The sequence below is a fragment of the Palaemon carinicauda genome, chromosome 24 (assembly GCF_036898095.1).
Source record: "Palaemon carinicauda isolate YSFRI2023 chromosome 24, ASM3689809v2, whole genome shotgun sequence".
NCBI lineage: Eukaryota > Metazoa > Arthropoda > Malacostraca > Decapoda > Palaemonidae > Palaemon > Palaemon carinicauda.
Genome location: NC_090748.1, coordinates 85,685,270 through 85,711,199, shown reverse-complemented (window position 1 = coordinate 85,711,199; position 25,930 = coordinate 85,685,270). Strand labels below are relative to the sequence as shown.

The 25,930-nt window shown below is 40.6% G+C and overlaps 1 protein-coding gene across 3 annotated transcripts in view; it reads left to right on the top strand.

The window, feature by feature from the left end:
- Window positions 1-25,930, top strand: part of LOC137618197 (transcription initiation factor TFIID subunit 11-like) — a 123,348-nt gene that overhangs the window by 91,690 nt on the left and 5,728 nt on the right. The gene's annotated exons all lie outside the window — the stretch shown is intronic.

The following is a 25,930-nucleotide window of genomic DNA, read 5'->3' as shown; positions in this document are numbered from 1 at the left end:
AATACACAGCCGACTCCTACTATCGTTCGATATCCAATGCTTTCGCCAAAACATTCATCACCACCCTATCCTAGCTAAAAAGGTAAACAAACAACCTCAATTATACCAACAATCTTTCCAACTTCAAACAATCATTCGCTAATTACCCTTTCCTCAGCGCGCACCGCGGACACACAAAACACGCACACACAAACGCACACACACATACTCTCTTGTGCACCGCGCGATCTAACAAAACGAAAGCAAATGAAATTCTCTCTCTCTCTCTCTGACGAAACTAAAGCAAATAAACACTTTCTTTCTTTCTTGCGGTTTGACAAACTTAAGTAAATAAACACTCGCTCACACACACACACACACACTCTCTCTCTCTCTAATGACAAAGCTAAAGCAAATAAAATGTCTCTATTTAACAATACTAAAACAACTCTCTCTCTCTCTCTCTCTCTCTCTCTCTCTCTCCTCTCTCCTCTCTCTCTCTCTCTCTCTCTCTCTCTCTCTCTCTCGATTTGGCAAACAAAAATAAATTAAAATAAAATTAATCCTCCACATTCCTCCCCCCTTACTTTGCCAAATCCTCACACAACACTTACCTATTTTCTCATTACCCAGTCGCAATCAGGAACAGGGCCTCGGCTTCGGTAACTGGGCCTTCATATACCTGCACTCTCTCATTCACTTCTTCCATGTCGTTTTCATTCAACGTACTATTACTATTCCCGTCTATGCTCTGCTCGTCTAAGATATCATTCACTATTTCATCTACCTCAGTTTCATCTGGCCCGAAAATCCCACTAATTTCTGTCAACAATTCATCCATTACATCTAAACCATTTTCTACTTTAACAAAAGAATCATTCATACTGCTTATCATTCTCCTATCTTTCATTCTCGTGTCCGTCATACGTTCTCTTGCCTCATCTAACGAAAAACCACACACACTATAAGTATCATTCATACTCATCCAAGTTTCATCTGTATTAATACATTTATCTTCCATACTCACCTGTACATTTACACCCTTGTCTTGCTTATTCTGATTCCCGCCTACAACTACAAAATTTTCCCGTCTTTTATCCCCAGTAAAATTCTCAGACTTCTTTTTCTTTCCATACTCTACTAACACCAATTGCTTATCTTCTAAACCTAATGCCTCACACATACTCGGTTCATACTTGTTCGTTTTTAGCCATTTAGTCATACCATTCTCCTGAATATATCTTGGTACCTCCTTCCATTTCCGCAACTGATTGTGGTGTGCCCTAACCTTTTCCACACTACCATCCACACTTACTTTACCTAAAACATAACTCAACCCACTAGAACCAACATCTAACACCTCATATGGACCTTCAAACTTATCACGTACCTTATTGACATTCATTCTTCCCTTTTCAATTACTTCTTTTAACACTTTCTCTCCCACTTTGTAGCTTTCAAATCTCTCATTTGCTTTCTTCCAAACATCTCTATCATTCTCGGACACACTCAATCTCGATCTTACTATCTTTTCAAAATTCAACACAAACTTACACGGAGACATACCAGTACTCTTGTGCACCGTCGCATTATACGCCCACAACGCACGCCCAACATATAAATCCCAATCATTATCACATGTACTCATCATCCGCAAAATTTCTGTTAAGGTTCTTACAGTCCTTTCAGCCAACCCATTCGCACTTGGCATATACGGAGTCGAATACACGTGTTCAATGCCCCATTCTCTTAACATCTGCTCAAACTCCCATCCAACAAACTCCGGACCATTGTCACTTAACATTTTCGCAGGCTTACACACACTCATCGGCAACATCACTTGACTTACCATTCTCGCTACAGTCTCACTTCTTTTATTCTTGATGGGTACGGCATACGCAAACTTGCTCATATGATCGACCATGACAATCATTCCCACATGTCTCCTCGCAGTCACAGGCAACGAAACACAATCAATCACAAACATCTCAAATGGCTCTTTCATACGTAACCTCAAAATAGGCGGACTTGCATGCATGCTCTGATACTTTCCCTTCTGACAATCCTCACAAGTAGTCGCTACATCCCTACAAATTTGGCTCAACCCAGGCGTAAACAACCTCTCTCGCATGCATTCCCACAATTTATTCTTCCCCATATGCCCATACCTGTCATGCACTACCATACACATACTTACAGCTGCATGCATTGGAAATACAGGAACATATATATCTTCATCCATTCCCCTATGCAAAAAATACACAATATTCTTACAAACAATAAATCTTTTAACAACTTTCTTATACGCTTCCAAATCACACGGCCATTCTTCCACCCTAATACCATTTAAAATACATTCACGTAACCGATTTATTTCGAAACATTCACCTTGCATTTCTTCCACCTCCTCTTTGCTCAACAAATCATCTTCACTTTTTGCAATATCAATCATGCCAACAAAATTCGCCATGAATACACTATTATCCTCAATTACTATTAACTTGCAGCCATTCTTTGAAAGCAAACCTTTACCAACATCAACTGACACATGGTGCAACCTCAAAAAATCTATCCCTATCAAAAAACAACTAGGCATTTCATTCTCTCCCATTACAATAAAATTATGTTCCACTTTCATACTCCCTAGTTTCACCTTCAACCTCACTTCTTCCCAAACAAGTAAACTTCCCTGACCTATTCCATGAATTCTCACACTCGTACACTGTCTTTTCACTTCCCAATTGTACCTCTCAATTTCCCTGATAACCGACTCATTTACTAATGACACTTGAGCACCCGTATCAATTAAACTACAATATTCATTCTCATTTATATTCACATACGTCATCATCCTTCCTTTTACACCATGCATACATACATTTACTCTCCTTTCAATTCTGTCACTCACTTCACCAATATGTTCATCATCATGTTCACTGTCCTCTATACCCCCATATCTTAGATTAAGGTCACTTGCACCATTATCCTTCTCACTCAACAATTTGCAACATTCCTCCTTACATTGAATCCTCAAAATATATTCCCTATCATTCTCCTTACATGCCCTATATTCCATCGGTCGATTCCATCCAAAATACAAATACACAGTTACACCATACAACCTACTTACCACCATTAATATCTTTGATAATACTTCCCCTTCTAGTACACTACTCTCCTCCTCATATACCATTTCTTTTGACACTTCATTCATCACCCTTCTTTTAAGCTCGCTTACGCTACCTGGTATTTCCGTATCTAACCCCTCTTGTATTAACTTACTTAAACCCATTAGGATACACTTATATACCATATCTTCCCCTTCACAACTCTGCTCCACAACTAAACCTTCAGGCAACCTTTCAGAATTCAGATTACTCTCTTTATCTTCCATCCTCCCATGCATCCTCGACATCGCATCTGCTATCACATTCTTATTTCCCGGTACATATTCTAACCTAAAATCAAATTCATTCAAATCCTCTATGGTCCTAGCAACCCTTGCATTTACACACTCTTTCCTTATCATATACACTAGGGGCTGATGGTCAGTACGCACAATGAATTTTACACCATAAAAAAATACTTTCAATGCTTTCACACAAAATCGTATTGCAGCCAATTCCCTGTCAATCGTCGAATACTTCCGCTCAGCTTTATTAAACGCTTTACTAACATACGCTATTACTCTCAATTTCTCTTCTCCATTTACTCTCTGCGTTTGAACCAAACAACCACCCATACTCACCCCACTCGCATCCGTATACAACTCTAGCATACTCGCATTTTCACTGTAGTCTGGAAATGCCAAAGTGACGTCTTTCGCGGCCTCTTCCTTCAACCTTTCAAACGCTTCTATCATCCGATTATCCCATTTCAATTTTGTACTATTCCTTTTACCCGTCCATTCATTCAAAGGCTTCCCTATACCTGAACAATCTCTAACAAACTTGCGACCAAACTCAACCAAACCAAGAAAACCTCGCAACTCACGCACAGTCCGGGGACGTGGAAATTCTCGCACCTTATTCACAAACTTGTCACTCTTCCTTATACCAGATTCACCCACTACATGCCCAAGAAATTCCACCTCCCTGGACAACCATGTACACTTCTCAAGCTTAATTTTCACACCAACTTCAATTAACCGCATCAACACTGCCTCAAGCAACCGCATATGTTCCTCAACAGTCTCGCTCGCAATCAGAATATCATCTATAAAAACAGTCACCTTCTGTCGATCGAAACTAGCCAATACAACATTCATCGCTCTTTGGAAGGCAGCAGGCGCATTAGCAAGACCAAAACTCAACCTTTTAAATTGGTAGTGACAATTTGTACTTGAAAATGCGGTAATGGGCCTGCTCCCCTCTGCCAGAGGCATCTGATAATAGCCCCGCACCAAATCTAATTTAGTAAAAACTTTCATTCCATGCATCTTATAAACACAATCAGACACCACATTCATTGGAAAACGTTCTTTAACAGTCACCTCATTCACCTTCCTATAATCAATACACATACGTAAACTTCCATCAGGCTTTCGTACAGGGACAATAGGGCTATTCCAGGCACTCTCACTCCTTTCTATTACACCCATACGCTCTAATTCCTGACACTGCTCCTCTATCTCCTTGGCAATAGGCGGAGAAAAATGCCTGGGACGCTGATATATGGGGGTATCATCACTGAGAACTATTTTAAATTCTGGCAGGTCTGACCCCCCACAATCATCGTCACCGAGACTCATAACTCTCCGCTTATCCCATAACATCTTAAGCAATCGTTCCCTTTCGACCTCACTTATACTCTCATCTAACTTAATTCTTCCTTTCAACGTATCGTAATCCCAATCGTCATTGTTCTTTACCTTACCAGCCATTACCTGTCTCGCCTTAACATATCTTCCATCCTCTACATTGATCAGTGTATACATACATCCCATGCAATCGCCCTCACGTATTCCACGTACTCTCTTCCTCCTAACACTCGGCAACAACCTTACATACACCTGGGGTTCCTGCATATTCATAACACCATCATATACATACGCACTCGTTTTCACCAAATTACCTGCTTCCATACCTTCCACTACGTATTCATCCTTGTCACTATTTGAAATTCCCAGACTGCTCGGCCATGCAACTTTCACACTAATAACCTCACCTTTCTTACCCGATAACTTTACACTTTCCTTTGCTACCAATGGCACTCCCTTCCACACCTTCGTACTCACTCTGCCGTCTTCCTTTAAATAAAATTCCCCACAAATATTACCTTTAACCTTTATTTCTATCATATTCACACTTGGATGTACAATCATACCACATTTTTTCAGAAATTTATACCCAAGCAGTACGTCATATTTCTCATTCGCTCCCTCGACCACGTAAAAATCATTATCCTCCATCATCAGCCCCCCAATCATAACATTTTCCCCGCAACTTTCCTTGCACAGGCATACGCAAATTACCAATACCTTTTACTTCACCCTTACATCCCTTAAATTCACAAACCTCTTTTACCTTATCATATGCATTCCTAAACATTAAATTGACACCACAACCAGTATCAATCAAACCAACCAACTCTACACCATTAAAAATAATTTTCACACTCATGCAATCATGTGCTCTTTCTCCCATCACATCTTCATGCAATAAACCCTCACGAACATGCATCACATTCACTCCCCACACACACGAGGACTCACCCAGCTGAACCCTCTGATGAATTAGTTTCCCGAACATCCTGGCTGACTTGATCCCTTCTTTCTACAAACCCTAGCTACATGCCCATCTGCACCACATTCAGTACACTTACCCCGCGGCTCCTTGCACATTCTAGCATAATGACCATCCTTACCACAATTACCACAAATTACATTCATACGATTATTACGGCATCCACTCGCTATGTGTCCAGTCATACCACACCGATAACACTTAACCACTTTCTCTTTCTTACAGTCGCTAATACGATGCCCTGTCTCTCCACACCCGAAACATGCTCCTAATGCCCATCTACACTCGTTCTTTTTATGTCCTACCTTCCCACACCTATAACACCTCTCTTCACGGATACCGCTACCTAACCTAACTTGCTGCGTACTAGCACTTCTATCTCTCCAAACTTGATTTCCCTGTCTAAACCCGTCATTTCTCGGCATGGGTATTCCTACATTACTCACCCTAACACTTCTATCTACTACACTATCAGCTACCCTCATTGGCCCTCTCATAACAGCATCTCTAAAACTACCAAATTCTGGCACACATTCCTCCATTCCAGTTCTTACACTCACAGATTTACTTTCTTTCATACACCTATCCAACTCGTAATCCTCAACTATCTCTAAAATATCATCCCAAGTCAATCTCTCTCTAGTCCACCTCATTTTCTCCTTCCGTTTCAAATTAATAAACTCACACACGCTCTCTGGTACTGTACCCAAAAACTTCTTCATTAGTTCCTTATTTTCATTTATTCCTTCGTCCCCATACTTCTTTCTAGCCAATGTTTCTAACCGACATACATACATCGAGATTGCTTCACCCACCTTCATTCGTGCTTCATCAAAATCATTTTTTCGCTTATACCTAACACTACCTTTCATACGTTTTACCTGTTCAATTATCCTATTCTTTACACTTTCATACTCAACCTCTCCTACACTCATTATCACCCCATACATCGTCAACAAATATCCTGACAAAAATTCTCCCAACTCCCTAGCCCAAACTCTCTTACTATCCCCATACTTAGCCTGACAAAACTTTTCATATTCCCTAAAGAAGTCATATACATCCCTACTGCTATGTTCATTAAACCTTTCACACCTAGGTACCTCTCTCATAAACACTGTCTTACAAACTTCCTCTACTTCATTCTCACTACTATCTTCACTGTCTACTCCCTTCTTGTTGCCTTCTTCTTCATTTGAATACAATGAATCTAATTCTACACTCAAAGTCCTATCTTTAACTATTCCCTTCTTACCCTTTTTCTTACTTACCACCTTCACCCATTCATGATCATCCTCACTCACACCCTGACCTTTCTTCTTTTCTTTCTTCACATTATCTTTACCTTTCTTCTCCTTCTTCCTATCACCCTTCGTTCCAATCTTACTATGTCTAGGCCCTTTACTTTCAATATCACTATCACTACCTTCCCCATTATCACTTACCCTGTCCTCTTCCACAATCAACCCGTTAGGCCTACCAGAAGCAGAAGCCACTCCTCCGACTGCACCTTCACCTATAACAGTTTTCATCATCCCCATTACTTGCCCTATCATAGCTTCCATTCGTTTCTCATTTTCTCGCATCCTCATCTCAACACCCTCTTCCACTCTCTCTACAGTTCCCTGAAGTTCCCTAAGTTTCCTTTGCATCTCCTCATTCTCACTACTTAACCTCGCATTCTCCAACAACAACCTCTCCTCTCGCTCATTAGACAACCGCAATTCCTCCTTTAAAATATACAACTGTTCTTCCAGTTCTTCCATTTCGATACCATTAATATTTCAAGTAATTCCAAAACCTATTTACCCTTGTCCAACAGTCCAGTTTCAATCCCACCTTCGACAGTCGTCCCTGTTCGGGCGCCAAAAATTATGTAGCGGGATGTATACAAACACAACCCCCCCACACCCTTAATCACTCTTACTTTCAAAATATCCCACAACACAAACTTTCCCCTTACTTTACTTTAAACTAGACTCTTGGACAGAAGGAAAATGAAAACAAAACATAGCCTTAAAACTATATTCTCAAAACTTACACTTAAAACTAGAATCAACTGCATCCAAAACTTAACACTAAATATACAATAAACACCATTCAAATAAACCAAAAAAACCTATCAAAACTTAACATTAACCTCACACCACCAACACCTAAATATGTACGTATATATATTTTATGGAACAGTCGTCCACACACTGCCAACTGTCTTTTGCAGCCCACTACCACAGCCTTGTGGTCAACAATCCACTCGGTGGCCATTTGCCATAACTGTCTCAGTGATTGGGGTGGTCGTTCTAATCATAATCATCATCATAAACATCATTATTATCAGCAATCTCAATTCACAGGCCTAGGTCATCAACAGTTCAGCAATCCAATAAAAGTCCAAAAAAAAATCGTATACAGGCCAGGTCATCAACAGTTCAGCAATCCAATAAAACAGTCCAAAAAAATCGTATACAGGCCAGGTCATCAACAATAATCCAATTTCAAAATTCGGTCTCTCCAAAGGAGGAATCGCGGCTCAGAATATAAAAAAAAAGCTTCACAGCCGGCTTTCGAAGAGCAAAAAAAATACACAGCCGACTCCTACTATCGTTCGATATCCAATGCTTTCGCCCAAAACATTCATCACCACCCTATCCTAGCTAAAAAGGTAAACAAACAACCTCAATTATACCAACAATCTTTCCAACTTCAAACAATCATTCGCTAATTACCCTTTCCTCAGCGCGCACCGCGGACACACAAAACACGCACACACAAACGCACACACACATACTCTCTTGCGCACGCGCGATCTAACAAAACGAAAGCAAATGAAATTCTCTCTCTCTCTCTCTGACGAAACTAAAGCAAATAAACACTTTCTTTCTTTCTTGCGGTTTGACAAACTTAAGTAAATAAACACTCGCTCACACACACACACACACACTCTCTCTCTCTCTAATGACAAAGCTAAAGCAAATAAAATGTCTCTATTTAACAATACTAAAACAACTCTCTCTCTCTCTCTCTCTCTCTCTCTCTCTCTCTCTCTCTCTCTCTCTCTCTCTCTCTCTCTCTCTCTCTCTCTCTCTCTCTCTCGATTTGGCAAACAAAAATAAATTAAAATAAAATTAATCCTCCACATTCCTCCCCCCTTACTTTGCCAAATCCTCACACAACACTTACCTATTTTCTCATTACCCAGTCGCAATCAGGAACAGGGCCTCGGCTTCGGTAACTGGGCCTTCATATACCTGCACTCTCTCATTCACTTCTTCCATGTCGTTTTCATTCAACGTACTATTACTATTCCCGTCTATGCTCTGCTCGTCTAAGATATCATTCACTATTTCATCTACCTCAGTTTCATCTGGCCCGAAAATCCCACTAATTTCTGTCAACAATTCATCCATTACATCTAAACCATTTTCTACTTTAACAAAAGAATCATTCATACTGCTTATCATTCTCCTATCTTTCATTCTCGTGTCCGTCATACGTTCTCTTGCCTCATCTAACGAAAAACCACACACACTATAAGTATCATTCATACTCATCCAAGTTTCATCTGTATTAATACATTTATCTTCCATACTCACCTGTACATTTACACCCTTGTCTTGCTTATTCTGATTCCCGCCTACAACTACAAAATTTTCCCGTCTTTTATCCCCAGTAAAATTCTCAGACTTCTTTTTCTTTCCATACTCTACTAACACCAATTGCTTATCTTCTAAACCTAATGCCTCACACATACTCGGTTCATACTTGTTCGTTTTTAGCCATTTAGTCATACCATTCTCCTGAATATATCTTGGTACCCTCCTTCCATTTCCGCAACTGATTGTGGTGTGCCCTAACCTTTTCCACACTACCATCCACACTTACTTTACCTAAAACATAACTCAACCCACTAGAACCAACATCTAACACCTCATATGGACCTTCAAACTTATCACGTACCTTATTGACATTCATTCTTCCCTTTTCAATTACTTCTTTTAACACTTTCTCTCCCACTTTGTAGCTTTCAAATCTCTCATTTGCTTTCTTCCAAACATCTCTATCATTCTCGGACACACTCAATCTCGATCTTACTATCTTTTCAAAATTCAACACAAACTTACACGGAGACATACCAGTACTCTTGTGCACCGTCGCATTATACGCCCACAACGCACGCCCAACATATAAATCCCAATCATTATCACATGTACTCATCATCCGCAAAATTTCTGTTAAGGTTCTTACAGTCCTTTCAGCCAACCCATTCGCACTTGGCATATACGGAGTCGAATACACGTGTTCAATGCCCCATTCTCTTAACATCTGCTCAAACTCCCATCCAACAAACTCCGGACCATTGTCACTTAACATTTTCGCAGGCTTACACACACTCATCGGCAACATCACTTGACTTACCATTCTCGCTACAGTCTCACTTCTTTTATTCTTGATGGGTACGGCATACGCAAACTTGCTCATATGATCGACCATGACAATCATTCCCACATGTCTCCTCGCAGTCACAGGCAACGAAACACAATCAATCACAAACATCTCAAATGGCTCTTTCATACGTAACCTCAAAATAGGCGGACTTGCATGCATGCTCTGATACTTTCCCTTCTGACAATCCTCACAAGTAGTCGCTACATCCCTACAAATTTGGCTCAACCCAGGCGTAAACAACCTCTCTCGCATGCATTCCCACAATTTATTCTTCCCCATATGCCCATACCTGTCATGCACTACCATACACATACTTACAGCTGCATGCATTGGAAATACAGGAACATATATATCTTCATCCATTCCCCTATGCAAAAAATACACAATATTCTTACAAACAATAAATCTTTTAACAACTTTCTTATACGCTTCCAAATCACACGGCCATTCTTCCACCCTAATACCATTTAAAATACATTCACGTAACCGATTTATTTCGAAACATTCACCTTGCATTTCTTCCACCTCCTCTTTGCTCAACAAATCATCTTCACTTTTTGCAATATCAATCATGCCAACAAAATTCGCCATGAATACACTATTATCCTCAATTACTATTAACTTGCAGCCATTCTTTGAAAGCAAACCTTTACCAACATCAACTGACACATGGTGCAACCTCAAAAAATCTATCCCTATCAAAAAACAACTAGGCATTTCATTCTCTCCCATTACAATAAAATTATGTTCCACTTTCATACTCCCTAGTTTCACCTTCAACCTCACTTCTTCCCAAACAAGTAAACTTCCCTGACCTATTCCATGAATTCTCACACTCGTACACTGTCTTTTCACTTCCCAATTGTACCTCTCAATTTCCCTGATAACCGACTCATTTACTAATGACACTTGAGCACCCGTATCAATTAAACTACAATATTCATTCTCATTTATATTCACATACGTCATCATCCTTCCTTTTACACCATGCATACATACATTTACTCTCCTTTCAATTCTGTCACTCACTTCACCAATATGTTCATCATCATGTTCACTGTCCTCTATACCCCCATATCTTAGATTAAGGTCACTTGCACCATTATCCTTCTCACTCAACAATTTGCAACATTCCTCCTTACATAGAATCCTCAAAATATATTCCCTATCATTCTCCTTACATGCCCTATATTCCATCGGTCGATTCCATCCAAAATACAAATACACAGTTACACCATACAACCTACTTACCACCATTAATATCTTTGATAATACTTCCCCTTCTAGTACACTACTCTCCTCCTCATATACCATTTCTTTTGACACTTCATTCATCACCCTTCTTTTAAGCTCGCTTACGCTACCTGGTATTTCCGTATCTAACCCCTCTTGTATTAACTTACTTAAACCCATTAGGATACACTTATATACCATATCTTCCCCTTCACAACTCTGCTCCACAACTAAACCTTCAGGCAACCTTTCAGAATTCAGATTACTCTCTTTATCTTCCATCCTCCCATGCATCCTCGACATCGCATCTGCTATCACATTCTTATTTCCCGGTACATATTCTAACCTAAAATCAAATTCATTCAAATCCTCTATGGTCCTAGCAACCCTTGCATTTACACACTCTTTCCTTATCATATACACTAGGGGCTGATGGTCAGTACGCACAATGAATTTTACACCATAAAAAAATACTTTCAATGCTTTCACACAAAATCGTATTGCAGCCAATTCCCTGTCAATCGTCGAATACTTCCGCTCAGCTTTATTAAACGCTTTACTAACATACGCTATTACTCTCAATTTCTCTTCTCCATTTACTCTCTGCGTTTGAACCAAACAACCACCCATACTCACCCCACTCGCATCCGTATACAACTCTAGCATACTCGCATTTTCACTGTAGTCTGGAAATGCCAAAGTGACGTCTTTCGCGGCCTCTTCCTTCAACCTTTCAAACGCTTCTATCATCCGATTATCCCATTTCAATTTTGTACTATTCCTTTTACCCGTCCATTCATTCAAAGGCTTCCCTATACCTGAACAATCTCTAACAAACTTGCGACCAAACTCAACCAAACCAAGAAAACCTCGCAACTCACGCACAGTCCGGGGACGTGGAAATTCTCGCACCTTATTCACAAACTTGTCACTCTTCCTTATACCAGATTCACCCACTACATGCCCAAGAAATTCCACCTCCCTGGACAACCATGTACACTTCTCAAGCTTAATTTTCACACCAACTTCAATTAACCGCATCAACACTGCCTCAAGCAACCGCATATGTTCCTCAACAGTCTCGCTCGCAATCAGAATATCATCTATAAAAACAGTCACCTTCTGTCGATCGAAACTAGCCAATATAACATTCATCGCTCTTTGGAAGGCAGCAGGCGCATTAGCAAGACCAAAACTCAACCTTTTAAATTGGTAGTGACAATTTGTACTTGAAAATGCGGTAATGGGCCTGCTCCCCTCTGCCAGAGGCATCTGATAATAGCCCCGCACCAAATCTAATTTAGTAAAAACTTTCATTCCATGCATCTTATAAACACAATCAGACACCACATTCATTGGAAAACGTTCTTTAACAGTCACCTCATTCACCTTCCTATAATCAATACACATACGTAAACTTCCATCAGGCTTTCGTACAGGGACAATAGGGCTATTCCAGGCACTCTCACTCCTTTCTATTACACCCATACGCTCTAATTCCTGACACTGCTCCTCTATCTCCTTGGCAATAGGCGGAGAAAAATGCCTGGGACGCTGATATATGGGGGTATCATCACTGAGAACTATTTTAAATTCTGGCAGGTCTGACCCCCCACAATCATCGTCACCGAGACTCATAACTCTCCGCTTATCCCATAACATCTTAAGCAATCGTTCCCTTTCGACCTCACTTATACTCTCATCTAACTTAATTCTTCCTTTCAACGTATCGTAATCCCAATCGTCATTGTTCTTTACCTTACCAGCCATTACCTGTCTCGCCTTAACATATCTTCCATCCTCTACATTGATCAGTGTATACATACATCCCATGCAATCGCCCTCACGTATTCCACGTACTCTCTTCCTCCTAACACTCGGCAACAACCTTACATACACCTGGGGTTCCTGCATATTCATAACACCATCATATACATACGCACTCGTTTTCACCAAATTACCTGCTTCCATACCTTCCACTACGTATTCATCCTTGTCACTATTTGAAATTCCCAGACTGCTCGGCCATGCAACTTTCACACTAATAACCTCACCTTTCTTACCCGATAACTTTACACTTTCCTTTGCTACCAATGGCACTCCCTTCCACACCTTCGTACTCACTCTGCCGTCTTCCTTTAAATAAAATTCCCCACAAATATTACCTTTAACCTTTATTTCTATCATATTCACACTTGGATGTACAATCATACCACATTTTTTCAGAAATTTATACCCAAGCAGTACGTCATATTTCTCATTCGCTCCCTCGACCACGTAAAAATCATTATCCTCCATCATCAGCCCCCCAATCATAACATTTTCCCGCAACTTTCCTTGCACAGGCATACGCAAATTACCAATACCTTTTACTTCACCCTTACATCCCTTAAATTCACAAACCTCTTTTACCTTATCATATGCATTCCTAAACATTAAATTGACACCACAACCAGTATCAATCAAACCAACCAACTCTACACCATTAAAAATAATTTTCACACTCATGCAATCATGTGCTCTTTCTCCCATCACATCTTCATGCAATAAACCCTCACGAACATGCATCACATTCACTCCCCACACACACGAGGACTCACCCAGCTGAACCCTCTGATGAATTAGTTTCCCGAACATCCTGGCTGACTTGATCCCTTCTTTCTACAAACCCTAGCTACATGCCCATCTGCACCACATTCAGTACACTTACCCCGCGGCTCCTTGCACATTCTAGCATAATGACCATCCTTACCACAATTACCACAAATTACATTCATACGATTATTACGGCATCCACTCGCTATGTGTCCAGTCATACCACACCGATAACACTTAACCACTTTCTCTTTCTTACAGTCGCTAATACGATGCCCTGTCTCTCCACACCCGAAACATGCTCCTAATGCCCATCTACACTCGTTCTTTTTATGTCCTACCTTCCCACACCTATAACACCTCTCTTCACGGATACCGCTACCTAACCTAACTTGCTGCGTACTAGCACTTCTATCTCTCCAAACTTGATTTCCCTGTCTAAACCCGTCATTTCTCGGCATGGGTATTCCTACATTACTCACCCTAACACTTCTATCTACTACACTATCAGCTACCCTCATTGGCCCTCTCATAACAGCATCTCTAAAACTACCAAATTCTGGCACACATTCCTCCATTCCAGTTCTTACACTCACAGATTTACTTTCTTTCATACACCTATCCAACTCGTAATCCTCAACTATCTCTAAAATATCATCCCAAGTCAATCTCTCTCTAGTCCACCTCATTTTCTCCTTCCGTTTCAAATTAATAAACTCACACACGCTCTCTGGTACTGTACCCAAAAACTTCTTCATTAGTTCCTTATTTTCATTTATTCCTTCGTCCCCATACTTCTTTCTAGCCAATGTTTCTAACCGACATACATACATCGAGATTGCTTCACCCACCTTCATTCGTGCTTCATCAAAATCATTTTTTCGCTTATACCTAACACTACCTTTCATACGTTTTACCTGTTCAATTATCCTATTCTTTACACTTTCATACTCAACCTCTCCTACACTCATTATCACCCCATACATCGTCAACAAATATCCTGACAAAAATTCTCCCAACTCCCTAGCCCAAACTCTCTTACTATCCCCATACTTAGCCTGACAAAACTTTTCATATTCCCTAAAGAAGTCATATACATCCCTACTGCTATGTTCATTAAACCTTTCACACCTAGGTACCTCTCTCATAAACACTGTCTTACAAACTTCCTCTACTTCATTCTCACTACTATCTTCACTGTCTACTCCCTTCTTGTTGCCTTCTTCTTCATTTGAATACAATGAATCTAATTCTACACTCAAAGTCCTATCTTTAACTATTCCCTTCTTACCCTTTTTCTTACTTACCACCTTCACCCATTCATGATCATCCTCACTCACACCCTGACCTTTCTTCTTTTCTTTCTTCACATTATCTTTACCTTTCTTCTCCTTCTTCCTATCACCCTTCGTTCCAATCTTACTATGTCTAGGCCCTTTACTTTCAATATCACTATCACTACCTTCCCCATTATCACTTACCCTGTCCTCTTCCACAATCAACCCGTTAGGCCTACCAGAAGCAGAAGCCACTCCTCCGACTGCACCTTCACCTATAACAGTTTTCATCATCCCCATTACTTGCCCTATCATAGCTTCCATTCGTTTCTCATTTTCTCGCATCCTCATCTCAACACCCTCTTCCACTCTCTCTACAGTTCCCTGAAGTTCCCTAAGTTTCCTTTGCATCTCCTCATTCTCACTACTTAACCTCGCATTCTCCAACAACAACCTCTCCTCTCGCTCATTAGACAACCGCAATTCCTCCTTTAAAATATACAACTGTTCTTCCAGTTCTTCCATTTCGATACCATTAATATTTCAAGTAATTCCAAAACCTATTTACCCTTGTCCAACAGTCCAGTTTCAATCCCACCTTCGACAGTCGTCCCTGTTCGGGCGCCAAAAATTATGTAGCGGGATGTATACAAACACAACCCCCCCACACCCTTAATCACTCTTACTTTCAAAATATCCCACAACACAAACTTTCCCCTTACTTTACTTTAAACTAGACTCTTGGACAGAAGGAAAATGAAAACAAAACATAGCCTTAAAACTATATTCTCAAAACTTACACTTAAAACTAGAATCAACTGCATCCAAAACTTAACACTAAATATACAATAAACACCATTCAAATAAACCAAAAAAACCTATCAAAACTTAACATTAACCTCACACCACCAACACCTAAATATGTACGTATATATATTTTATGGAACAGTCGTCCACACACTGCCAACTGTCTTTTGCAGCCCACTACCACAGCCTTGTGGTCAACAATCCACTCGGTGGCCATTTGCCATAACTGTCTCAGTGATTGGGGTGGTCGTTCTAATCATAATCATCATCATAAACATCATTATTATCAGCAATCTCAATTCACAGGCCTAGGTCATCAACAGTTCAGCAATCCAATAAAAGTCCAAAAAAAAATCGTATACAGGCCAGGTCATCAACAGTTCAGCAATCCAATAAAACAGTCCAAAAAAATCGTATACAGGCCAGGTCATCAACAATAATCCAATTTCAAAATTCGGTCTCTCCAAAGGAGGAATCGCGGCTCAGAATATAAAAAAAAGCTTCACAGCCGGCTTTCGAAGAGCAAAAAAAATACACAGCCGACTCCTACTATCGTTCGATATCCAATGCTTTCGCCCAAGACATTCATCACCACCCTATCCTAGCTAAAAAGGTAAACAAACAACCTCAATTATACCAACAATCTTTCCAACTTCAAACAATCATTCGCTAATTACCCTTTCCTCAGCGCGCACCGCGGACACACAAAACACGCACACACAAACGCACACACACATACTCTCTTGCGCACGCGCGATCTAACAAAACGAAAGCAAATGAAATTCTCTCTCTCTCTCTCTGACAAAACTAAAGCAAATAAACACTTTCTTTCTTTCTTGCGGTTTGAAAAACTTAAGTAAATAAACACTCGCTCACACACACACACACACACTCTCTCTCTCTCTCTAATGACAAAGCTAAAGCAAATAAAATGTCTCTATTTAACAATACTAAAACAATCTCTCTCTCTCTCTCTCTCTCTCTCTCTCTCTCTCTCTCTCTCTCTCTCTCTCTCTCTCTCGATTTGGCAAACAAAAATAAATTAAAATAAAATTAATCCTCCACATCTCTATCCTCATGATCAAAACATTTTGTGTCACAGGAAGATGCGGTTCATCAAGATACCGCCGAGCTTCTACAGCCACTTCTTTCTACAGAAGTCTACAGTTTTAGCATCTTCTTGGGGAACAAGTTTGATCTTCAAACTATGTTATGCGAGGAGAAGACTTCTGGTCTTATAAGCAGTTAGCCCATGGCTTCCTTTACAAGTTCGACCACTAGGACTCATACTCCTAGTCTTTTTTTTTTCTGGACACCATTCATCAGGCCTGTTATGTCAAGGAATGGTGCTTCAGTTTTGATAGCACTTCAGGTTTACACGGGATTTTACCCTAGTGTCAACCTGCTCTATCAGGATCGGCCTCATTCTCCAAAGACTTCGGGACAACATGTTGATCCTAACTGTATCGAGTTCTTCCAAGACAACTCGAATTTACCGTGATCTGAAGATTGGAGCAAATTTTGTGAGATAACTGACTTCCGTATAGGATACGGGTATCCATAGATATGGTCCTCCTCCTGCAGAAGCTTCTGCAGGTTTGCCAAGCCAGCATCGGTCTCTTTCAAATTCAACCCCTTTAGGAACAGCTATACCCCAGGTGCTTCATCACCAAGGATCTTTCTTTTCTCTAGTTCTCTATGAGATCCAAGTAAGAGACTACCTTGGTAATGGGGTTGGCAGATAAAAATCTCATCCAAGAAGTCTACCTCTTCGTTTTTCCCAGATTTCATGCTTCCTATAGGTGCATCAAAGAAAGGGGGGAGGCCACTTATGGTGCCACACATCCTCGGGGTTCTGGTCAGAGTATGAATGGTACTGTCTCTTAAATCTTGAGATGCAATCTTCCTCCAGTGCTGTGCTTAAGGCTTGAATTTTATATTCAATTCAATTCCTTCAGGAAGAATTCCCTACAGTGGCAGCAGATGTTGGTCTCTTTTCCCATCCATAGGAAAGACTTCCTTCACCTGTTTTGGTTTTCCCTTTGGGGGATTCCTCCGACGGGATTTGGATTTATCCATTCCCCTTCTGTTGGAGACTCCCTCCTCTAGCCTCTGTTCAGCGTCTCCCTACTTTCAGGAGGAATCTCTGATAACGACGACAGATGTTGGTCTCTTCTCCTGCCCGCGGGAAAAGACTTCCTTCACCTGTTAGGCTCCCTTCGGGAGATTCCTCCAAGGGGAAATAGTGTCGCCCATTCCCACCAGCATTCTTTGAAGCAGGCCTCTTCATGGGCAGTCTTATCTTGTTAGAGGACTCTCCTCGCATTGGCCTTGGCCAAGAGAGTGGGCGTACCCCATTGGTCACCCTCAACGTCTCTCATTCACGACGAGGAACTGAGTAACACTTGGCTTCTTTCGAGGCAGCTCGGACCCCAGGTTCAAGCTCTTCGGATTGGAAGTCTTTTCATAGAATGGTCTCTGGTCCACATCAGTGGCTACTATGCCACTGATTAACTTGAGGATCTACCTCAAGGAGGCTACAGTAGATCGCCCCCAAGTGTTCAGCACACGAAGTCACCAAGAATATGTTCTCGGTTGGGATTTGCAAGGTCATGGACCAGATATTGAATCCCTATCCTTCTCCTCATAAAGGTGACCTAGAGCTTATAATGTTAGGAGCATGAATATGCCCCTAACGTTTACAAAAACAACTCTGTAACACAGGCTATGCCAGTGGCCATGTGAAAGCGCTAATGACCTTCACCGCCCACTTCCTGCAAGTCGTGACCCACAGTAACAGGGAGACCTTCTCCATTTTCCCTGTGGTGGCAACACAATAAATGGTTTATAACACCTCAAGCTCCAAGATGGACAAGTAGCTGATGAGGAGGGCAGAGTTTAACGATGGCTAAGCCTGGGATAAATGACTGACTCTTTTATTCATCTTCCCACTGTGGTGCAACAGCTTCCATGGTACTCTGCAAAGCTGATCTCAGAGTATCTGCAGGTAGAACCATTTCCTTTGTTTAACCTGGTATAGTTAGATATACTTGTTACGTCCCCATAGCCCCTGGCGAGGTGGGATTAGCTAACATTCCAATAAATCTTTTCTTACCCTGGATTGATAATGCAATTTAAAACTCAATACATTTGACTTGAATCTAGAAATGAAAGGAGGCTCCACATTCATTTCTTCTCGCAACATTTGTTATACTTTTGCTCCCCAGTGGATGTCTTCTGTGGGTTTCAAATTACCTGAATCACGGATATTCACTTACTAAATGTCTTCTATGTTAAGCACCTGTGACTAAATGTAATTTGAAAGGGCTGACCTGAACAAAGCACACATTTTTTTCATAGGCAACCTCACTTTAAATTCCTTATTCATCTTAGTTACATAAGGTAGTATGTAGCATAAGAAATTAAATTACATATTATAAATTAGATTTATCTGTGCAAAAAGATCAGGTCAACTTTGTGGCATTCCATTTGTCCTGAGTCATCCTGAAGGATAGAATTTTGAGTCTTCCATCCCTTCTCTACAAGAAGCAACTAGCAGGGATCAGAATGACATGTTACCTTACCCTTTTAGGGCACCAGAAATGCTTCTCAGTACAGGTAGAATTAAGGATCTCAAGAACACTCCTTCGTTCTTTCGTTGTGAGACCATCAGTAAGGGGTATTAGCACCACCATAAAATTCAGGAGGAACCTGTTATTACCATAAATCTGGAAATTAGGAGTCTGCAAATACCAGCCAACCTTTAGTGCCCAATACCTTTACCCTTGGTCTGGTGGTAGCTCCTCAACAGATTATGTAGCAAACTTGGTTCCCTCACAGGATAACCAGCATCTTGTCCAAGATAGCGGTTACGATGCAAGCCTAGAATGAAAGATAGGATGACTGGCCTTCCCCTTTCTTTCTTTCCCTCCCTTGGGTTGCAGTATTTGTGCCATTATGTGCTAGACTGGACATCATAATTAGGTAAGTCTCATAACCGAGCAACTTTTATTTCAGAGGAAGTTTGGTTAAGAAGTAAACCCACTTTCCAAAATAACCATATATTGAGACATATTCATCACACATATATAGGTTTTACCATGACATTCTACTACCAGTTACCTAGTAGGTGCCTACCCTAACACCTGTGACATCCTCAGGCTTAGGTCGTTTGTTAACAGGAGTCATCTCTTTCGCTACTATACAGGACCAGGTTTAAAAGTTTAAAGGGCACTCATGAATGACAGACGCAAAGGACAGTGACAGTGTCCTAGTGACAGACCATATATATAGATTATCAGTGCCCAAGCCCCCTCTTCTCTTAAGCTAGGACCAGGGAGAGCCAGGCAATGGGTGCTGATGACTCCCAACCCCCATCCTTAGCTCACAGGGATGGTAAGGTTGCAGTCACTACAAGAAACTATTAAGTTTGAGCATGTCTCAAACCCCAGTCCAGCAGATTGCTAGGCAATGACGTTTCCAATAGGCTGCCACAACCCTATGCTCTGACATTTCTCAGGAAAGGTAGATCCTAGATCAGCCAGTTCTTAAGGATGAGTCTCCTATTAATGGACAATGATTTATATTTGTATAGGAACAAATCACATATTTTTAAAGTAATTTGTTTTTTCCTAACTTTGCAAACCTTAGTCCTTTAACTTACGCTTCCTGCCTCAATTACCTCTCAAGGCCGATCCCTAATACAAAGTACTGTACATTTACAAGCCAGTGGTGGTAGGGCAGGCCTTAATGGTGCTTTCATATGTGTGTTATCACTTGACCACATGTGAAACCAAAGTAGTACAAGCTCATCTTCCGAGTTCCAGATAAAGGAGGTGATACTTATGTGGCAGGATGTATCAACCTTTTGTGGTTTTTGTGAACAGGTATTTAACTTAATGATGGGAAGTCTCTGAAGCACAATTATTCCATAATTTTTGTATTGTTATAGATAAAGAGTGGGTATTGATAAGACAGTTCCTCACGGGGCTACCCAAACTCAAGCCCATCTGTGGCTCTAGAGTTAACAAGCCTATACGTTGTGAGCCATAGGAATTGATTTTTTGGTGATCTTTTACTGCATTCTCTGTGTTTCATGGGGGAAACAAACGGTTTTTAGTGTGTGGGCTGCTGTAAAATACCCTTGGGAGGTATGTGGCATGATCTAATTAAAACTTTATCATTAAGAAAAACTTCAGCTAAGACAAAAGTGTATAGTGCTTCCAAGTGGTTGTGAAATACTTTAAGTCAGTATGTATAGAAGCTTGGAAATGGTCAGGTTACCCATACATATTCATATTATTTCTCGTCATGTTTGCAACTTCAATTACCATGTGGAAAACACGTTTTTGTCAGATTAGTGAAGTTAAACAAAATGGGGGCTGTTCACTAGTTGGATGGATGAATGCCTGGAAACACTAGGGCAAAACAATAATAGTTTTCCTCTTATTCTGGTTCCTTCAGTATAGTTGGTAGATAACCTTTTAGCTATAGGAAAATCTAAACTACTTTTACCATGATCAATCATATGTGTAAAAAAGGCTATCAATGAACCACAATGTCTCTTAATAGCCCTGTTTTGAACACAAGGGAAATGATCAGTGGACTTGGACCATCTGCGGTCAAGTGCCTTTGGAGATTTTGCACTAATCAGTCTGCGCAAATAAACCATTTTAAGGGTGGTTCACCAAAACTCATCTGCTTCACAACTGATCACCATAGGACTTTCGATGACATCCTCAAACCTAGGGTTTTTTCAACCCTCTAGTAATCCGTCTAAATAAAAGAAGACAGTCTATCAATATTTTGTATTAAAACCAATACTTTGCCTATTTTTGTGAGTCTGTCTAAGAAGGCATCAACTAGAACTAGCTAGGTTCATATTCTTTGAACCTCTTAAGGTGCCCCTGTCAGGAAAAGAATTCATTTCTCAGCCTTTATAGATTAATGCTCAATTTGGTACTCGAGCATATGGGATTAGACATCTACTTCCTGATATTATTATAGATATATATATAAGCCTGTCAAGATAGGCTGGCAGTTATCAGGGCTACTTATTAGAATTGGGATGTGTTTTTAAATATGTAGTAGGTACAATTTTGAATTTTATATATTTAACTACTTAACACAATAATCTGCAAGCAGCCGTTTAATGTGGGCTTCGGGAGCTGAAGTGGTTATTTTTTGCCTTCATTCAAAGCTAAAGTTTTTTGACTAGGTCAGTTACAATTTTTTTTTTCCACTCCCCTTTATTAGAAACTGTTGTCTTGTTATGTAAGAGACATAGTAATTTTTCAACAAACTGGACAATGCAGGTACTTATCTTAATTGACCATTTGATGTTAGAATGTCAAAATTGTCCTCTGTCCAAAAGGCAGTGTCATTTCCTGTGAAAGGTTTCGGTTTAAGAAGTCACCAAAGCTGCATCCAAATCTTATATAAATCTTTTTATTAGATGATTCCTTTTAAAATCTAGACCTAAAGTCTTGAATTTTGTTATGCATTTAAGATTTTTGTTAATCTATCTCCTTCCTTCTCTGGTGTCCAGTCGCCATCAGAGTATGGGTGTCAGCAATATGAGTACTGTATCAGGAAAGGTTCAGACTAATATTTAATTTTAATATTTATTCTTATACTCACCTTATGTTCATATACATACCCATCCACTGACTTATGATGTTGAAGAATAGGGAATATATACTTTTCACCGCAAAACTGTATGGGCAACTATTAGTGTGCTAGTTATTATTAAGTGCTAGATTGCTTCATTGTTTTACTGGGGCATGAATCATTGGAAAAGAAAGGGAATGGAAAAAATTGGTGGGGTGGTAAACATCAATAAACTGAGCTTCTGGGGACAAGCAATGTGAACATCATCTGAGTGAAGAAAAAAAAATATAATTTAAACAAATTGTTTTTAATATATTTTTTGTTGATGGAGAATGATGTATTATGGAAATTATTAGATTACAAATGTGGGGAATTTACTATTTATTTCAGCCACCTGTACCCAAGGTTTATTGCTAAAATCTTTCAAACTAATCGATCGACTAATTTTTTATAAAAAAAATTCCATGTCCAAACATAGATTTTAGGACATATCAAAGTATCCCGTCAATATTTACAAATTAATTTGGATAAGCTCTTTTGGGGTACTTATCCCTCTTACCACACCCACCCATCTTACCTCATTGTTTAAACCTCACTTCCCTGCTTGTATTTTCATTCATTCCCAACTCATATCTCCCACTTTTGTGGTTTTTTCTCAATTTCATTATGTATTTTATTATTTTCATTTCAATTTTTATTTAGGTCTTATTTAAATTTTACATTAAAGTGTTCTTTTTCTCTGAACAATATATAATAAATGATGAATACCATGCACCTGAAGAGGGGAATCGATAACAAATGTATACATATGATAGGTGGGGAAATAATGTCAATAATTTGGTATGCATTTTTTTCATTTCATGTGACAGGATAAATAGATCATCCTCGTCATCACTGTTCATAGTTATGATGATGGGTTCCAGACCTTCATGTATATTGTCCGATGACCAGTACTGTTCTTTGAACGATCTGGATCTTCTTGGTTGCGACCAGCTTTTCCCCCTGGAGCCATGCTTGCAGACCTGCTCGAGTGAATCTCTGCAAAGTTGAACGCACTTGTTGCTTCACATAGCCCCACACTGTTTCGATGATGTTTAACTCAGGATGGGGCAGGTGGCAGCCAGATGACCTCATGACCAATTGATTAGATAATTTTGCGAGCCCTTTAGAAAGGTTCCGGCTGGTTTTTTCTTGCAGATCAGCAGCAGCTCATAGCACTATTAGGTTTGAGAGAGAGGAGAGAGAGAGAGGAGAGAGAGAGAGAGAGAGAGAGTGTAGTTTGTGATGATGTCACAACCTCACCTGTGAGAGAGAGAGGGAGAGGGGGAAGGAAAGGAGTGTGAAGACAAGGTACTTTGTGATGTCACAACCTCACTTAGAGAGAGAGAGAGAGAGAGAGAGAGAGAGAGAAGGCAAAGTAGTTTGTGATGATGTCACAACCTCGCCTGTGAGAGAGAGAGGGGAGAGGGGGAAGGAAAGGAGTGTGAAGACAATGTACTTTGTGATGTCACAACCTCACTTAGAGAGAGAGAGAGAGAGAAGAGAAGGTAGTTTGTGATGGATGTCCAACCTCGCTTGAGAGAGGAGAGGAGAGAGAGAGAGGAGAGAGATAGGAATGTGAAGATGAGGTAGTTTTTGATGTCACAATCTCACCTGAGAGAGAGAGAGAGAAAGGAGTGTGAAGACAAGGAAGTTTGTGATGATGTCACGAGAGGAGAGAGAGAGAGAGAGAGAGAGAGAGAGAGATAGAGAGAGAGAGAAGGAAAGGAGTGTGAAGGCAAAGTAGTTTGTGATGATGTCACAACCTCGCCTGTGAGAGAGAGAGGGAGAAGGGGAAGGAAAGGAGTGTGAAGACAAGGTACTTTGTGATGTCACAACCTCACTTAGAGAGAGAGAGAGAGAGAGAGAGAGAGAATGTAGTTTGTGATGGATGTCCCAACCTCGCTTGTGAGAGAGAGAGAGAGAGAGAGAGAGAGAGAGATAGAGAGAGAGAAGGAAAGGAGTGTGAAGGCAAAGTAGTTTGTGATGATGTCACAACCCTCGCCTGTGAGAGAGAGAGGGAGAAGGGGAAGGAAAGGAGTGTGAAGACAAGGTACTTTGTGATGTCACAACCTCACTTAGAGAGAGAGAGAGAGAGAGAGAGAGAATGTAGTTTGTGATGGATGTCCCAACCTCGCTTGAGAGAGAGAGAGAGAGAGAGAGAGAGAGAGAGAGAGAGATAGAGAGAGAGAAGGAAAGGAGTGTGAAGGCAAAGTAGTTTGTGATGATGTCCACAACCTCGCCTGTGAGAGAGAGAGGGAGAAGGGGAAGGAAGGAGTGTGAAGACAAGGTACTTTGTGATGTCACAACCTCACTTAGAGAGAGAGAGAGAGAGAGAGAGAGAGAATGTAGTTTGTGATGGATGTCCCAACCTCGCTTGAGAGAGAGAGAGAGAGAGAGAGAGAGAGAGAGAATGTAGTTTGTGATGGATGTCCAACCTCGCTTGAGAGAGAGAGAGAGAGAGAGAGAGAGAGATAGGAATGTGAAGACAAGGTAGTTTGTGATGATATGACACGCAATAGGAATGTGAAGACAAGGTAGTTTGTGATGATATGACAACCTTGCGTGAGAGAGAGAGAGAGAGAGAGAGAGAGAGAGAGAGAAGGAAAGGAGTGTGAAGGCAAAGTAGTTTGTGATGATGTCACAACCTCGCCTGTGAGAGAGAGAGGGAGAGGGGGAAGGAAAGGAGTGTGAAGACAAGGTACTTTGTGATGTCACAACATCACTTAGAGAGAGAGAGAGAGAGAGAGAGAAGGTAGTTTGTGATGGATGTCCCAACCTCGCTTGAGAGAGAGAGAGAGAGAGAGAGAGAGAGGGGGGGGGGTATGAAGACAAGGTAGTTTGTGATTATCAACCTCACCTGAGAGAGAGAGAGAGAGAGAGAGAAGGGGGGGAGGAGGAGGAGGAAAGGAGTGTGAAGACAAGGTACTGTAGTGAGAGAGAGAGAGAGAGAGAGAGAGAGAGAGAGAGAGGTGTAGTTTTTTATCATGTCACAACCTCGTCTGTTTAAATCCCTAGTGTGGCCTGTATTGACTATGACGCAATGAAATTCCAAGACTAAACGCCGTAATTAAATACATTTGTCAACCCACTATAGCATCAATAATTAGAGAGAAGTGTGAAATAGCAAGTGTGATTGATTGTTTCAAAGATAATAGCAATAAACCTTGGGTTCCATCAGCTGAAATACATGGTAAGTGG